At 41.5% G+C, this 18,862-nt stretch overlaps 1 long non-coding RNA gene across 1 annotated transcript; it reads right to left on the bottom strand.

Annotated features, from left to right (window-relative positions):
* Positions 1-786: 786 nt before the first annotated feature.
* Positions 787-12,089, bottom strand: LOC121153120. The gene is made up of 3 exons (XR_005883342.1): positions 11,984-12,089; positions 8,208-8,287; positions 787-940 (listed from the first exon to the last, which is right to left on the bottom strand). It is a non-coding gene; the product is annotated as an uncharacterized LOC121153120 (long non-coding RNA).
* Positions 12,090-18,862: the final 6,773 nt, after the last annotated feature.

Below are 18,862 nucleotides of genomic sequence, written 5' to 3'. Positions count from 1 at the left end.
AGCAAGAAATAAGCAGAGAGAGTGAGAGCAAGAGAGAAGTGGGAAGGTTGCCTTGAACCCTGGTAGACTTAGGAGATAGCGGCACTAAATTTGAGCCCTTGTACCTTGAATTGAACAAACTGTTATTCATAGACATGTTATAAAAAGGTCAATATTGAGTTAAATGTGTTTTGGGCCATTTGCTAATTATCTTAAGTGTTTTTTTTTTTCCTACAAAGTAAGAAATATAAATTGTGAAGTTTTGGAGGATCCATTTCAGCTTTATATTTCAAAAATCTCAGCTGACATTATTTGGAAATTATTTTTGACTCTAAGCTTGGCACAGCATTTAATTTACTGAGATTCAGTGTTCTGGGTATCTGTCACCAACCACCCCCAACATTTTGTGTAATAGCATATATTTTGCTGACAAGTGTGCAATTTAGGTAGAAATCTGTTGAGAGTCATCCTAACTCCAGTTGATGCTAGCTAGGGTTAAGGGTCTGGAATCTTCTCAAGGCTTGTCACTCGTGTGTTTGGTGGCTTCCAATCACCACTCATTGGAACTTTGGGCTGAGCTTGTTGGCTGGAATATCTAAGTGTGCCATTTCCATGTGGCCTGAGCTTTGCATAGAGAGAACTAGAGAAAGTTCTGTTGCTTTCTGAGATCTCATCTTAGAAGCCATGCAGAGTCATTTTCATCATGCATTGTCTGTCCTTGAAGTCACACAGGTCTGCTCAGGTCAGCAGTGCAGGAAACAGTATACCTGTTGAGGGGGGATAGCCAAGGGCTGAAAGAGCAAGTGGCCATTTAGTACTTGTATTTAAATATAGCAAATACCATGGTGTGAGCTCAGATTTTTCATCATTGATTTTAAAAAATGATAAAAATGGATTGATTCTATTTCTCAAAGTCTTTGCTTAGTGTCATGTTTACTTCTCATATATTCTTTATCTTTACCTGTGAAGAAATAGAAGTGGACAAGTTAACTAAGTTGCATTAACTCTCATGTGAAATTTCATTTTTTGGTAACAATGACTTGGTTGTTATCAGAATACTTTCAATAGAGATGACAAAATTTTTGTCCTGTTACTTACATAAAAATATTCTTCCAATACCATTGGTCTCCCAGGACAGTTGGTGGATCTTAACTTTGGGATTTACTTTTTTCTTTAGCATGGGCTTACAGCAATCATGCTCACCATCTGGAGAAACATTGGGCCTCATGGTTGGAAAATAAATTAGCATTTCTGTTTAAAATAAGAGGCTAACCTTGCCCTGGACACAGCAACTTTGTCTTTGGTTGACAATCTTCTTGATTATAAAAAATAAGTTAAAATGCAAGCTTTTTTCAGTATTGGTGCCCATCTCTCAGAACACTCTGAGGCTAGCCATTGTTTGCTCATCTTTGCCCTAGGACATGGAGCAAAAGATGACACTAATTGGAAGCTGGCATTCCTAGAAAACATTGTTGAAACAATTTCCTACAGCCAGATAACCTCTATCTGTGCCAGTACTAAACTGTGGGCTCCATGGACCTGCCCATGTCTGCACACACCTGTTCCAACTTGGATGCCAAGAAATCATGGGTCAGGAGGAAATTAGACACACAGAGCCTTAGGGAAGTCACTAGCAGTTACAGAACCCTTTGGAATCGTACTAGATTAGACAAGGAGGGGATGCTCTGCTATGAGATGCATTTGGCCCTGGTCATTAGCAATGAGAATTCCACATCAGTTATCTGAGCAAACTGAGCAATTAAAACAAGATTCTTAGAGCTGGAAACCGACAGCATGAGAAAGAGTAAACTAATGAGTAAAGCTCTCTCACACACACACACACACACACACACACACACACACACACACCCCAACCCTTTCTTTCTAAATTAGATGTGATGTGTGAGAATGGAGGTAGAAAAGTACTTGTATGTTTGAATTAGTGTAAATATATAGATTTGTATGCACTACTATCCTCTACTATCTTATGAATTTGGGCAGATTATAAGTCAAATCATATCCCTAGGAACATAAATTATGCATACATATAAAACTGAAGAATCACAATTAGCATAAAAGTGGGTGTTCAGTCTAGCTGTAGAACACCAGTAAAATAAAATGATTACACTTCGTGATCACACTTTTCTTATTTTAGCTCCTTATCTTCCTATCATAAAAGCCTCTGAAACTTTAAATTTGATCGCCATGCATAAAATGCAAATGACAGGAATGCATATAGATGACTCAGTGTAGAAATTAGCTGCTACTCTCCCACTGTCGAGTGCAAATTCTCTTGCTTGCAATCCAGTTGGCTTCATTACAAATGTGGATCAGGCACCCATTTGGTGTAAGATGCTATGTACTAAGCACTAGAAGTACAAAATATTTAGGTTTCTGTTAGCTCTCACGTGTGGGGCTAAGAATACGTCTGGTAAGAACATGGAGAACTCCCCTGCTGGGTTGCAGCTCCCTCTGGTGAGTTCAAGAGCTGGAGCTGAGGGTGGACTGGGTTGGGCAAAGCTGTAACACTTGTCAGCATATGTGTGAGCTGAGTTTGTGGACGAGCAAAACTGAGCTAGGCCTTAGTACCTGCTAGCACTTTCGAGAGCCAGAATGGGTATGGACAGGTTGGGCTGGGCTGCAGTACCCACTGGTGAGTACCAGGACCGGGACCAGATCATGTCAGACTGGGCTGCAGTAAACATTCATGAACATATACAAGGACTGGGACTGGGAGCAGGTTTGGAAGGAGAATAGTGGGCTCTCTCCTGTTGGGCTGCAGCTCCTCCTGGTGATCATGAGAGTCCAGGTGGGGGTGGGCCAGACTGTCAAGGCAGTGATACCTGTTGGCATACATCTGTGTCAGGTATGGAGGTGAGTCAGGCTGAGCTAAGCCACAACACCCATGGGTGTGCAGGAGAACCAGCTGGAATGCAGGATGGACCATGCTAGGCTGCAGCACATGCTGCCCTATGTCAAAACTGGGCTTGAGGACGGGCTTGGTGTGGGTTATTAGGGTCACTAGGCCATAGGCCATGACATATGCTGGTGTGTTGGAAGCCTGTGCAGGCAATGCTAGGCTAGGCTGCAGCATCCATCAGTTCACATGAGAGATGCGGCTGAGAGCAGAACCATCTGGCAGTTGCATCCATTGGCTGGTGCAGGTGACAGATCAAACCTGACACTGCTCTGGCTCCTGCACACAAGATTCAAGTTTGAGTTCATCCCAAGTGAGCTTTCTTGGGGACTCCCTAAATAGATGGATGTACTCAAACTCTGGCCACAGGGGAAAAATCACAATATATATATGCTGTGGTATTGGAGTGCATGTATCCAGGATGGGTCTTCGCAGCTGCTAATGTCTGTGCAGGAGACAACAGACCCAGATGTACGATGGGGAAATGGCATCCAGCTCATCTAGGACAACAGGGGATGTCAAGTGCTTATCAGAGGATGGAAATCAAAAACAGTTGGACAGTTCTCCTGTCCTGAAGTGGTCCTGGTGAGCCAATAGACCCTGGAAAGATATTTCTTTACACTGCTGCAATGTAGCTGATGGCATGTAAGGGCTATGAAAATTATTCAAGTAACACCCTCAGAACACTTTTCCCTGCATCAGGCTGTCTAAGGCATCATCAAATGAGTGTCCTCTATCCCTGGGTGCCAGTGTAGCTTGGCAGCAAGGAGTGTTCCCCTCCCCTTTTCCCACTGTAGACACAGGAGAAAAAAAATTGAAACATTTGTGCCTTTTACTTTCCTCTGTACCTCAACCCTCCTCACCCTATTAGAGACTCATATGGGCATGTTTAGTATGTAAACTATTAAAAATGAAATAAAAAGCACACGAAAAACTGAGGCAGAACATAGAGTTTAAGTATGAACTGTGAGACGTTTGTCTCTATCTTGCTTAATTCAACTTTAAACATTTTAGAAGAAGGGATAACATATTACTGAAACATTATGTATTATATGGTACAGGGTCTTTGTTGAAGCATATCTTGACAGCATACAGAGCGAATGAGTAGGGAAGACTTTACCTTGATTTGTAGGCAGACACCTACAGTGATAGTTTTGGTATAATAAAATAAGCACATTATTATTGTAGGCAAAAGACTCTAGGAAAATGAAGGGGAAGGACATACAGCTCAGGCACCAAGTACCTGACTGCCTAGCGAGTGCTTTTGCATTATACATTTCCACCAAGTTTGAGTCTGGGTAAAATAATCCTAGTCCTACTCCTTGAATTAAGGATATATATTTTTTGTTATATTTTTTGAAATACTTAATCTGTGGGAGATGGAGTTTGGAACTACTGGTCATGTTTTTGTAGTGAAAACAGTATCATTGGGACAAGTGCAATGGCTCAGTGGCTAAATCCTCACTGTCCAAGTTTCAGGATTGCGTATGGGTGTCTGTTCATGTCCCAGATGCTCCACTTCCCATCCAGCTCCCCGCTTGTGGCCTGGGAAAGCAGTCGATGATGCCCTAAAGACTTGGGACCCTGCACATATGCGGGAGACCCAGAGGAAGCTCCTGGCTTTGGATTGGCCCAACTTCGGTTGTTGCAACCACTTAGGATGTGAACCAGCAGATGGTGTATCTTTCACTCTGTTCTCCTCCCCATAAATCTGATATGCCTTTAAAAGCAAGCAAACGAGCAAAAATCCAGTATCACTGTTAGATTATAGTTAAGAAATGGCAATAGGTTCAGGTCAAAGGCTTTTTATTCTCCTTTTTGTTTAGGAGTTGGTCATGCACAAATGGCCTTTGAAAATGGATTAATAACAACTTCAAATTTTGAACAATGAACCAAAAATCACTCTTAGTTTTAAAAATTGCTGAATTGAATAGATTTCTCTGAAAATAATAAAAATGTCTGCTTATTAAAATTAGTTATAGAGATGGGGTGATGGGAGAGACAGAGAAATAGAGCAAGAACAAGAGAGTATTTCCATCTGCTGGCTAGCTCTCTGAATGCCTACAACTGTGAGGGCAAGGCTGGGTCACAGCAAGGGACTTGCAGTTGCATCCAGGCCTTCCATCTTGGTGGCAAGGACCCAATAACTCAATATCTTGAGTCACTGTTGTTGCCTCACAGGGTCTTTATTGGCAAGAGGCTGGAATCAGGAACTGGAACTGGGATGAAGTGACTCTTCTAATGTGAGAAGTGGCTTTCTTAACAGGTAGCTTAAATACTACCTGATCTTTTATTTAATAAATTCAGATAGGACCAGTGTGGAGGCATAGTGGATAAAAACTGCATCCTGTGATACGAGCACCCCACATGGGTGCCAGTTCCTGTCCCAGATGCTCCATTTCCATTTTGGCTCCCTGCAAGTGGCCAAGTGAAAGTAGTAAAAGATGATGGCCCAGTTCCAACATGGCAGACTTGGATGAATCTCCTAGCTCCTGGCTTCAGTTGGCTCACCACTGGTCACTGGAGCTATTTGGGGGAATTAACCAGTGGGTGGAAGATCTCTCTTCCTATCTATAACTCTTATTTCAAAATAAATACATGGATAAACAAATACAATCATTATAAAATACAGCTAATCATAATTTGAATAGGAAAAATACTTTTGTAGGTCATGTGTTCACAACTAGATTTAATCTCCACAGACTTGTAATTTGAATTCAAGTTCTAAGATTTCTATCTTTACATCTGGTTACTGACCCTCACTGATGCCGATGTGAAAATGAGAACTGCTGTCCTTGGTGCTGATCATTTTGCTGAGACGCTGTGGAATGAATGGTGGGATAGGGTAGAGAAATGATGTCACACAAAGAAATGTGTGTGTGCGTGTGTGTGTGTGTGTGTGGGGGGGTTGAGAATTATTCCAGACGCAGAAACAATTCTAATCTCTCAGTTAACCATAAGGCAACACTTGTACTGTGCTAAGCCCTTGTAGGTACCTTAGAAGAATCTTCCTTTATCAATCAAACATACCTTCTTTATAGTAAAAGTTTTGGATAAAGTTTCAAAATTGTTTTGCCCCTGGTTTTACATTTTGCACATTGATTTCTCAGTTCACCACCACAGCTTTTATTTTTGTATAAAGTCAAAGAAGTGGTTCTTTGTATTTCCAGAAGTTTTAAATAGCTGTGTTATACTATTGCTTTGTGTTTCAATTAACCTATTTATGTTCTTGGGAGATTTTCTGCCTCTTCTGTTTTCCTCTTTCTTGAGCTGTCTGTTTCTCTTGTTATTCATACCAACCAAAGTTGTAACCAAAGATGTTAGCTGTTAGCAGGCGTAGAGGAATACTAAAAGTTTTTGGTCTTCAAGTTACCTTTCTGTTTTCTTTCTTTTCATTTAAATGTATTTGTTTTACTATTTGAATGGAAGTATTGCAGAGTCAGAGATCTGCCATCTGCTGGTTTTCTCAGATGGTCACAGTGACCAAGGCTGGACCTGCCTGAAGCAGGAGCTAAGAGCAAGGAATTCTGTTGTTGTCTCCTTTATGTGTTGCAGGGGACCCAAGCACTTGGGCCATCTTCTACTGCCTTCCCAAGTGTAATAGCAGCTTAATGAACTAAAGATGAACATCCAGGACTCAAATTCACACGGGGTGCCAACATCGCAGGCAATGGCTTAACTCACTGTACCCTTATGCTAGCCCCTTCATTTTCCTAATAAGAAAAGAAAATATAATTTTTGCTTTATGTATTTGTTTTCTTAAGAGTTCCATATTGTTAGATCAGGCACTGTCTGTCTCTCTGGCTGGTTTACTTACTTCCCCTTTAGCCATCTTTATGCAATCCAGATTTTTTTTCTTTTGGATTTCAACTATCTTGAAAAGATTATTATTTTTTTCCCTTTCCCTTTCTCTCTCCATTCCTCCTGCCTCCCTGGGGAAAAAAAGAAGCTAATTCAGATTGTTCTCTGTAAAGCTGAAAGGGCAGTGTTCTTATTACGAAGAGAGGAAATGCTAAAAGCTTTGATGTAGAATTAGGGAGAATAATGAATCAGTGCCTTGCATCTTTAAACTCACTGAAAATGCACAATCAATGCCTCAGGGTTTTCAAGTCAATATTTACGTCCTTGTTTTCCTCTAATTCTACTTTCACTCAAGAACAAAATATTGTTTTATGTTTCTACTATAATGGTTTCTACAAATTTTCCAAAGTAATTATATAATAGTTCAATTTCATCTGAGATTTTAAAAAAAGTTTTGTTTAAATAAACTAAAATTACAGATGATGTTTAATGTTATGTTTTAGAGGTCAAAGCAACCAGCATATAACTTCTGTATAATTCCCATTTCTATCATGGGGATATTGTGTATTAATTGCTGAGGAGTTCATGCCACCTATTTTCAAAATTGAATGCTTCCACTTCATCAAACAAATAATCATCTTGGTAGATTTTTCTTTACTTACATTATAGTAATTCATATTTATTGATTTATTTACTAACATGGTAGCCATCTTTAATGATTATTCACAGAGTGCTTAGTAGAGACCATGCATGGTGCAAAATCCTGGGGCATAGATACTGAAGAAACATTACATTTTTCAAGTGCTCACATGCTAGTGTAGAATGTTAGATAGGCAGACAGACTTATAAGACAACGTTAATGGAATTATGGCACAGGAAAGGGAAGCCACTTTCCATTTGGGTACAGAGGTGGAAGCTCTACTCTAACAAATATCTTATTTGTGATGGTGTGCAATGGAAGGCAATGGGAAGAAGACAATGGGAGAAAGTCAATATTAATAATAAAATCTTGGTGAATTAACCTCATTGGACTTTAGCTGGGAAACAATTATCTGTTCTGGTTGTGACATGTCTGGTGGAGTAGTATGGGTTTTGGAATAAGACACCTCGGGACAAATTCTGACCCAGACATTCAGCAAGCAGTGTTCCCTCTGAGATTCAGTTTCTCATATCATATCAGGGAGAGATGATACCCAATTCATACAACAGGGCTTGAATAAAGTAATGGTGTCTGTTGTTTTCTTTAAGCTTCTGCTCATGGAAGTTAGAGGTAATGAGAGTAGTGGGCATATTGAATTCTGGCTCACACTTAGTAAATACAAACCCTAGTTTAAACTGGTTATATAGATAATCACCACAACTCTCATAGGTATGTGAATTTTCTATTATTTGTGATTTTATAATATGCTAATATGAAAATAATGGAAGGTAAATGATTTTCCCAATGGCTAGAGAAGGGGAAAGGAAGAGTTTTAACTTGGATCTATGTGATTAAAGACTGGGTACTTACCCTCTCTTGTTCTCTGGATCCCTGCTGTGTTTTATTTTAATTGTTGAATTAGATGAATTCTTGTCTGAAGAATTTTGATCCTGAGAGAGAATACCAAGTTGAACATTAGCATATATGATTTTTGGGGACCCAAACCATATGTGTTTTGTTAAGTCAAATCCTCAGAGTTGGGGTTAACATTGTAGAAGAGCTGGGAAAAATCATCATTTGTAATGTTGGCCTATCAGAGTGCCAGTCTCAGTCCTGACTGTTCAGCCTCTGATCCAGCATTCCCAGTAACGTACCTGGAAAGATAATCAAAGATGTTTCAAGTACTTGGTTCCCTGTCACTCACGTGGAAGAGTTTGAGGGTCCTGGATTCAGCCTGGCCCAGAACTGGCTATTGCTGTTACCTGGGGAATGAACCAGAGGATGGAATAGGTCTCTCTCACTCTTTTTCTCTTTATGGCATGGCCTTTCAAATACACAAATGAATAAATCTTTTAAAGAACTAAGTTTATTAGTATGCTGTGCAGAACCCAGGATGTGGAAATGCCAATATGTGTCAATGTGAGGATTAGGCTGATGTCACAGAGACTGCACAACACAGACGTTGGCTTTCCTCTCACCTAACAATCTGTGGCAAGACTTTGTGCCTTTTCCAGGAAGCAAACCAGAAAGAGCAAAATTCCAAGTCAAAAATTTTAATTAAAACAGGAGATGAAGTAGGCAGCACTGAAATTTATAGCAGTTTATCATGTTCCCCTATGAAATCACTTGGAAAAAGTTCTGGCTGGACAGCTACTTGCCGAGGAAGGAGGGAAAAGATGTGGGGTTAGTAGCAATAATTTCTTCTATTATAGTGCTCAAGGAATATTTATTTAATGAACTGACGAAGAAAAAGCCATTAAGTCAGCTTGGTGCTCAGTGAAAACACAAAAATTGTTCTATCAGCTAGCTTAGAAGTCCATGTCAGCATGCCAATGTGTCTTTCCAGCTAACTCTTGCCAAAACACATCTTTGGTCAGAGCTACCAATTGTAAGTAACTGTTGGCTTTAGTGCTTTCCTTTAATCTATGGCTGTCAGCTTTCCTCCTGAATGTCAGAATGGGATCGAAGCCACACAAGTGTTTATGTGAGCTTTGTGGATTATGTTGCCCTCTTAAGGAAGATAAGGTGACAAGTGATACTGTGCTTATATATACCACCTGTCAGAGACTCTTCATCATGGGGCAGCGAGTCTGTCACGAGTTTGAGCTGGATACTTGTGATTCTCTTTCAGAACTGCCTTGTCTTCATGGTGGAGTGTGTCTGACACTGACAAAACGTAGATTTAGTTCTCAAAAAAGAAAGCGTTCGTTGTTTTTATAACATCTAGACTTCAGACTCCCAATATTCTAGCTGGGAAATTCAAGCAAGACTTTTTTTTCTGCAATGGAACATACTGTTTCATTGGAGGTTTCTTTTCCTCTCTCACAGCCGTAGTAGGAACACGTATCACGTTATGTCCAACTGGTGGCAGGTGATTTGCCAAACACAGAGTGTGACTACTCTTGTTTGTTGTCTTAAAATGTGAAACTCCTTCAACTTCTCCAAGTCACATTGAGAATTACAGTAGATATCGTGAATGCAGAAGAGGCAGAACTACAAGTCAGTGGGAGTACTCAGTGGAGCTCTATTCAAAACTTACCAAGGTAGAATCTTTTTCTCTCAATTATAAGGCTGAAAAGAAAAGAACAACTCTCCAAACCTTATATCTCTTTAAGCCTTTTTATTCCTCAGAGCTTACAAGAGACTCCACAGACTTGCATGTCATTTATTTTTGTAACATCCCTGTGGAGTAGAGGCTAATTTTCCTTTCACTGTCCATGCTGCTCAGAGGAAATGTGACACCCTGAGTGCTCAGGCGACCTGTATTCAAGGTCAAAGTGAGAGCAAAGTTGTAAAGTTGATGCCTGCCTGAAATCTGGCGTGAAGATTTCTCACCCAGCAGTTACTTATAGCTGATACTGGGGCAAGAATTAGCTAGGAGAACTCAAAATATATGGTGAAGGCCAACAGTGTTATGACAGGTCAAGATTCAGATTTGTAAATATTCCTTAGTTCAGATTGTAAAAAAATCGTCTTGATGACTCAGCAATATTTAATGCTGGGAACTGTTCTTGCTCCTTGAAGCAGCAGGCTGAGGGATCATTATCCTGTATTTAATTTGGAATGATGCCCTGGAATCAGGGTTCCTAAGTAGCACTAATGATCGCACATATTTCAGGAAGAGCAGGGGGAGGAGGCCTTGAAGATACCAGATAATGGTACTCTTTAAATTATTGTGAAATAGAGTGATAAGATGAATTGAGTCTATTCATGTGGCATTGGGTAAAGGTCTTCTTAGACCCCTGTAAAATCTTTGTGCAAGTTACAAAAAAAATGCTTTTCATCTATGTAGACACAACCCTAAGCCAGGGTGTACAAACCAGTTGGTGAATCCAGGACTGGGGAGTCCAGCCTGATCTATCCGTCCCTCAGACAGGTGCTATTTATGGCCATCTTGGGGTACAGAAACACTCTTTTAAGTCACCCCATCTGCTTTCCCACATCCAGATTCTGTTGTATTCTGTCTATCCACCAAGTAGAAATCATTCCTTTCTTAAAGAACCCTTCAAAAATATTTTTGCAACCTCATCATATTGTTTCTCATAATATTTTTGAAGTCCTTGAGGTTGGATCAGGTCCGTGTTTATATGAAGGAAACCATCAGGATGTCAGAAGTGTACTGAGAGAAAGCTGACTTTTTTACATACAATTCATTAGTAAGTCATTAGGTAGAATGTAACACTCAGTAGAGAAGGGCTGGAGATCATGAGAAAAGCAGAGTTAGTGGCACGTTCATCTTACGGAGTCATCCTTGTCAGTGGAAGGATCATTTGTCCTTCTAGCACGAATTCCCAAGAAGAATGTCCCCCCACAAATGACCAACTTTCAGTTGGGACCCGAATAAATATGATAAATCATAAAATGGAAGGGAGAAAGGGAGGATTAAAAATTTTTAAAATACCTTAAAAATAGAACTCTAGCTCCTCTCTTTCACCCCTCTCGCCTCACGCTAAAATGCTGCATGGTGGGTGGTGACTTCTTGTCTGAAAAAACAGCAACTATTAGGGCTACATAATTTATGTGCTTGAACTACCTTTGATGAGCTTCAAAAGACACCCATTCATAGATGTGCTGGGACTTGAACATGTAGCCTGGAAAACCCGAGACAGCCCAACAAAAAGAAGCTCTAAGTTTTCCATGGAACAACAGTGTAGGAACCTGCAGGCCATGATGAGCTCGAGCCTCCAAGATGCAAGTAGTTGCTGAAGAGAAAACTCATTCTTATCTAAGTAACTCTCCTTGGGCTCTGTTGTTTTGCAAACTTATAAAAACATCATCATGTTTGATGATGACTATGCTTTAAATCACACTATAAGAAATGGAAGCGTGGGCCTGGAGTGGTAGCCTAGTGGCTAAATTCTCACCTTGCTATGCACTGGGATACCCTCGCCAATTCATGTCCTGGCTGTTCCACTTTGCGTCCAACTCCCTGTTGTGGCTTGGAAAAGCAATGCAGGATGGCCAAAGCCTTGGGATCCTGTGAGACAGCAAATTTTTTTTTAAGCCACCTTCTCTGGGATATTTTGTCCTAATAGACTACATTTGGCTAGCACAAGGGAACTTTCTAGTGAGTAGCATAGTATTATTTTGGTTAACATTACATGTTGGAGATCCTGACTGTCTTTGAATCAAGCCCTACCACTTACCACTGTCTGTTGGAAGGTAAAGAATGAAGTAGATATTTATTTACAAATATTCACTTCTTTGAAGCATAACCGGAAGTCAACATCTTCACGGGCAAAATGGCAATACTTTCGAACTTAATAACTTTCTTTTTTTTAAAATTTCATTGTATTTATTTATTTTTTTTATTACATTGCTGGAAGGTACTAAGTCTACTAAAGCTATGGCTTAATTGATTCTCCAGTTCCTTCCATTGTCGTAACTAAAGGCTATTCTGAGAAGCAGCTCTGATGTCCCCATGGTAACAGGGCTTCAGGAAAGGCATGACACAGAGCAGTCCTTGTCTGAGGACACCTGGGATTTTCAGGTATCCCTGGAAAGACTGCTGGAGGCAAATTATGCACACATTTCTGTGTAATCATGTGCACATGTATAGATATGCCAAACCGCACATTTGATACCATTTATCATCAGGCTTTCTAATGACTCCCATCTCGTGCATAATATAGCTAGAGATGCTTAAATAAGAACATATTAAAATTTTGAAGCAAATATCTACCGCTACTATGGAGTTAGAGAAAAATCAAATCTTTGCTTATGCAGTCGTAACTTTAAACAGAAGGAAGGGAAGATTTATTCTTTCTTGACACATCTTCTGAAATGGATTAAATACATTGTCTTGGCAAAATTATCCAGCAGAGCGCACCTGGCTGGCCATTTGCAGTTGAGTCAGTGCTAGCAGCGTGCCTGAAGGGGAATAGTTCTGAATGAAGGATTGTGCAGACATTCCAGCCAAGGTCAGTGAGTGACTTTTAAGACTTTTTTTTTCTTGTTAAAAATGTAGTCAAAAATATAAAAACTTTTATTTTTTTCCGTTTTTTTCTTTATTTTTGACAATCTTTACATAATTAATTATGGCACAAAGGTTCAAAGGCTACAGGAAAGTGGGTAAGACTATTATTTCCATATTGTTTTTTTCTCCTGCATCTGGGGAATAGGGGGAGATAAACGGAGAAGCCCCACCCAGTCTCCCACCCATCCCAGGTCCCTGATGTAGGAGTGGCTGTCCAGCACGGGACCCCCCCACATTCCCCATACCGGCTCCGCCCCCTCCCTTCCTGGTTCTCACGTGTGCTCTTTGGGTGCTGCGGCCACATCTGGTAAGGCTCATCTCACCTTGGCATTCTATAATGTGCACTGGTTTTTGTTGCCACCGAACCTGGCCCGACCCACACTCTGTTCCGGTCTGGTTCAGCCTGGTCTGCCCTCAACGCGTGCCAAATGTATGCCAGTGGGGATCTTTCCATGGCCTGTTCCTTATGGTGCTTCTTGCGATTACCTGCAGGGACTGTGTCCTGCCAGAGGAGTTGCCCAGGCACATGTTTTATTTTTAAATTGTTATTTAAAAACATTTTTAGAGGTGTCTCTATAGCTTCCCATTGGCCCCTTTTCGCCTCCTTCTTTGCTGTGCACGAAGAAGGCCCAGGAATGGATTTTCTGATAAAGCTTCAGTTACAACTTTGAAAAAAAAAAAAGCTTCCGATTATCTGAAAGAGGAAATGGATTTTTAAATAGGAACGACTACAAAAAGGCCGACTGATTTGAGAGTGGTCTTGATTCTTCACCACTAGCATAGTTTCTTTGCTTAGTTATCAGTTCTTTCCTATCAGAAACAATTGTTTAAATGCTTCCATTTTCAGGTTATGCAACAGAGGCAGGAAAGGCACAATACAGACTGGATTGGCTCTGAAAACACAAGAAAAGGTGAAAAACTAGCTACGAAGTTGCTTAGCTCATACATATGAAGTTGGTTAGCTCATAAATAATACAAGATGGACAGGATTTGTGAGAAGGAACTGCTAAGGATTTGCATAGATTGAGTTGCAGGAACAAGTGTGTCTAAGTGTTTACAACGAGTGGAGCGATGCTTAGAGCCAGAATGTTGGCCAAGGTGACTTTTCTCTACATTATACTCTAAACAGGGAAGTTCTTGTCTATACTCCCACCACCAACCTCCTCGGAACTATTAAAGATGAAAACAGTTTTGGCTTTGTTTGTGACATTGAGCTGAACTGAATCCTTTTAAATGAAAATGTAATGTTCTTTTTCTAAATAACATCTGTGTTGGGTCCTTTCATTTACATTTGTATTTTGCTTAGGTGAGAAAGTTTGTTACATTTTCTACATTTCAGAGGATTCCAGAGCAGTGATCTCCATCAGGATTTTTCATATGGGTTAGACAAACCAAATCTCTGAGGGTCAAAAATTACTTCTTCATGTCTTTTACATGCCATGCAATTGTAATTATTTTATTTTTCTTTCTGATGGAAAAAATGTTTAAGTAGGAAGCTAAAGCCATTAGGAAACTTAGAAAACATGTTCAATACCTTCATTTTCCTTTTTTAAAAATATTTTAATTTTGATTGGAAAGACAAATTTACAGAGAGAAGGAGAGGCAGAGAGAAAGAGCTTCCACCTGCTGGCTTACTCTCCGAATGGCCACAATGGCTCTAAAGCCAGGAGCCAGGAGCCAGGAGCCAGGAGCCAGGAGCCAGGAGCCAGGAGTTTCTGCTCAGGTTCCCATGTTAGTGCAGAGTCTCAAGGTATTGGGCAATCCTCTGCTGCTTCCCTGATCATAAACAGGAAGCTGGAAGGGAAGTGGAGCATCCAGGATACGAGCCAGAGCCCAAACAGGATGCCGGCGCTTGGAGGTAGAGGGTCAGCTAGTTGAACCAATGTGCCAGCCCAATGTCTTCATCTTCTACAGTGGAGAAACAACGAAGAACTAAGCCCTGCCACTAGCTTCCGGCAGATCCTGAGCAGGAAACCAGACATCCCAGGTGATAGCTGGCTGTTACCATGCGGGCATAAGTGTAGATATACATCTACAACATATGTGCTTCTATGAAAACATAGATACGTCCTCACAAATTGGCACAACACTACACGTACCTACATGTGCAAGGATGCTTAAAAATTGATGGAAAAACTCAAAAGATAAGTTTAATTGCATACAAAAATGAAGTCTTCATTTTTGTAGGGGGCAGGATTGAGAGAGGCAAGTGAGTGAAGTTGGACTGACACCATGGTCTCCCTCCGGGGCTGCACCATATGCTTGGTCAGGGATGCTCCTGAGTTTGGGGGATGGTCTAAGCACCGCGTGTTGTCTGTTTGCACCAGATGGTCACCACATCTTCAAGCAGATCATTTAGTATACATGATTCCACCATTTATATCCACCTGGGGTTTTGGGGGACAGGCACAACTACCTCAAAAAGGAGTGTTTTTTGGATTTTCTAGAGGACAGTTTTTAAACTTCCCTGGTGACATGACTGATCTGAGTGTCATGCACTATTTTACTGTGATATTTTGTAATCGATGAATATGTTCAGAATCCTTCCTTGCCGCTGCATGTGTGCATATGTGTTAGCATGTGTGAGAGTGTCTGATTTAATTTCTGGGATGGAAAAACATCTCGGCCAACCAATCGGTGATCTTTCAGGGATACATGAGAAAGTGGCTTAGCTCTCCTCATTCTCTCTATCCAGGTATGTGGATCTTCAGCCTTGTGTCAACATTAGACAGGAGATTAACAAAAAATTCAGTCTCTCCTTAGCAGAACTCCTAGCACAAGAGCGAGGAGATGGAGATGCTAACAAGTCATGTCAATACAAAGTTAGCAGTGATACAGTGGAGCTGGCAGTGGAGTGTGACGGCAGTACGCAGGAGGGGCGCCTTGTGTTGGGTTATTAGCTGAGGTTTCAGGAAGGACGTGCTATGTGCACACTGTGAAGCCTCCAAACCTGATTTGCACATTATTTCTCTAACCTTGAGAGGAAATTTGATTACTTAAGGGCTTAGTAATGAGTCTTTCCCTTTAACTGTGTTTTCTGCCTGGCAAATCATTACAATCAGCTGAAATGTATCACGGTAGATTGTGTGGGGTTACAAACAAAAGCCACTCTTTGTGGCCTTGGGTTGGCTGCTGGAAGCCGGGAGAACCCTCCCCTGGATAGTGTTTGCAGTGGAGGCTTTTGCCAGCAGCAGAACTTTTTTTGAATCTTTGTTTACTTGAAAGGCAAATGAGAGAGAGAGAGAGAGAGAGAGAGAGAGAGAGAGAGAGAGAGAAATCTTCTGTCTACTGGTTCACTTCTGAAATGGCTGTGATGGCTGGAGCTGAGCTGTCCCAAAGCCAGGAGCTTTCTCTGGCTCTCCCATGTGAGTGTAGGGACCAAAGGACTCAGGCCATCCTCTATTGCTTTCCCAGGTCATAAGCAGAGAACTGGGTCAGAAGTAGAACAGCCAGGGCACAAACCGGTATCCATATGAGATGCTAGCACCACAGTAGGAGGATCGATGTACTATGCCACTACTCAGGACACTTACTACCCACCCCCTGCACCTTTCCAGCAGCATTAAAACAAAGATTTATTTTATTATTTTTGTTGGAAAGTCAGATATAACAGAGAAGAGGAGATACAGAAAGGAAGAGCTTCTGTCCTTTGATTCACTCCCCAAGCAGCTGCAATAGGCAGAGCTGTGCCAATTCGAAGCCAGGAGCCTTTTCCGGATCTCCCATGTGGGTGCAGGTTCCAAGACTTTGGGCCATCCAGCTCCCTGCTTTCTCAGGACACAAGCAGGGAGCTGGATGGGAAGCAGGGCTGCTGGAATTAGAACTGATACCCCTATGGGATCCCTGCACTTGAAAGGTGAGGGCTTTTAGCTGCCAGGCTACTGCAGTAGGCCCTCCACAGCACTTTGAATGGAAACAGTTAAACAAAGCAAGCAGGCTAGCAAGCAACCTCACAGATGCTAGTATTCGAGACTTCCTTGCTTCTAGAGGACTTGGCAGGGTGTCATCTGCCTGGCACACAAGAAAAATCAAATTGCTCGTATGAGGTCCTGGTTACAGTGAAGAAAAGGTGGGGGTGGGAGAGGGAGGCAGGAGGAATTCAATCTTTGCTTTTGAAAAATCTAATTCTCCCAAGGTGTATTGAAGTCTGCAAAGCAGTTATCATTTTGAGCAGCTAGATGCAACCTGGAAATGTGGCTCCTAATAGCCTTGGTGAGATGCAGTGAGGTTTTGAGATTGTGGTCATCACACTCAGGTCACAAAGGGGCTGCCGTTCTCCCCACATCGGCCGGGGCTTGCTGTCCGCTCCACGCTCCTTGTCTGCTCCGCGCTTCTCACCTCTCTCCTGCTGCCCCTCGACCCATTAGCACTCCATGGCAGGAGGGGGAAATGAGCGGCGTGACAGTTTTGGCAGATAAGTTTAATAGAAATTGATGGAAGCGGCCCAGGAAGGTCACCATTCTATTATTCTTGCAATGGCAAAGGCTAGCAGGCCTTGATGGAGCCACACTCTCTTGCTGAAATATTTTTGTTACTGACAGGTTTTGGTATTTCTTGCAGTTGCAAGGGATTTGGGAGAAAAGTTGAAAGGGAAATTAATTTGAACGGTAATTGAGCTAAGATCTGTCATAGGATGATGGGATGACTTTAGAATGGGTGGAAAATAACTTCTCCAAAGGTGGCGTATAGATGCTTTGTTGTAAGAGGTACAGTTGTGAATGAAGGGTCAACTTGTGGGCCTGGTTTGGTTATAATGGATGTATAAATTTTTTCAACTGAAATATTATTTGTAAGCATGGAAATGGATTTGGCTGCATTATTCTATTTCCAGCACAATTAGCAGGTGGCAGTAAATCTTCGAAGGAAGTCGGACTCCTTGGACTGAGTGTCCTGCAGCAGGCTGTACCTGGAATTACGCTTTGGACTGCAATTACAGTTTAGTGTTTCATCTTTCACTCCATCCCTTCCTCCCTTCTTCCTCCCTTCTCTACTCCCCTTATTATTATAATTTCAAACCATACTGAAGGGAGTAAAAGCTTTGTAAGGCTATCCAAAACATCCTTGCTTGCATACTTCCAAATCAATCTGAGAAGTGACTTTCCTGAAAAATGAGCCTCTCAGCGATTCCCAAGCAATATAGTGCTTCTTTTTGGGTCATTTTTAAGACAGGCAGTACATGTGTCATGACCTGGAGAGTCTTTAATTCTCAATGACAGAACTCACTGGCTGAAGGAAGACAAAGGAAGAACTGTTGATTATAAAAACAGGAAGTGAACGGGCAGCTCAGCTCTGCCAGAGGCAGGGTCTTTGACATGGTCAAAGCCTATCGAAGCTTGCTGCTTGCTGTGGTCTCCAGATTATTTCTATGTGTGTTCTTCATGGCGATGGGCTGACAGTAGTCTGAAACTTGTGTCTCATGGTCCACTTCACCCTACCCCCAACACAAATGCAGAAGAAAATGTTCTTTACCCAAACTTTATGTAGCATACTCTTGGAGGGGAACTGATAGTTTGTGACTTGGTCATGGGTCCACGGTGGTGTAGGGACTTGAGAGCAGGGACATATCTCTTGCTGTGTCTGTTCCAATGGCTCAGGGGTAGACGAGGCACAATGAGTGAGAGGAGTACTAGAATTTCATGGGCTCGGAAAAGGACAGTTTGCAAAAGAAAATGGTTGAGTGGACAACTAGAATGATCAACTAGCAAAGACAGCAGATGTTGGCTGCTCTGTTATCCTCCTGAAATATTCTGTGATTCCCCTAGTGTTGGTATTTGCTGGACATACAGAGGTTTTGGAGGGCAATTGAAAGGGAAGTTCATTTGAACTGTATTTGATCTAAGGTCACAATATGCAAATCATGGGATGCAGTGATGGAACAGGGTTGTGGGATGGTTTTAGAATGGATGGCAGTCATTCTCTTGGTAGGGATATAGTTTGATCCATGTCTCTAGAAGTTTAATTCTTTTAACCTTATGGAAAAAAATGGCCTGCCCCAGAGCAGTTGAAACAGAAACACTGGAGGTGGGGCTCAGCCGCCTGTGCCTTCACA

Source organism: Ochotona curzoniae, unplaced genomic scaffold (assembly GCF_017591425.1).
Source record: "Ochotona curzoniae isolate NIBS_2020 unplaced genomic scaffold, NIBS_Ocur_1.0 contig_2688, whole genome shotgun sequence".
In the NCBI taxonomy this organism is placed as follows: domain Eukaryota; kingdom Metazoa; phylum Chordata; class Mammalia; order Lagomorpha; family Ochotonidae; genus Ochotona; species Ochotona curzoniae.
The sequence above is the reverse complement of the archived record's forward strand: the minus strand, read 5'-3'. Positions and strand labels throughout refer to the sequence as shown.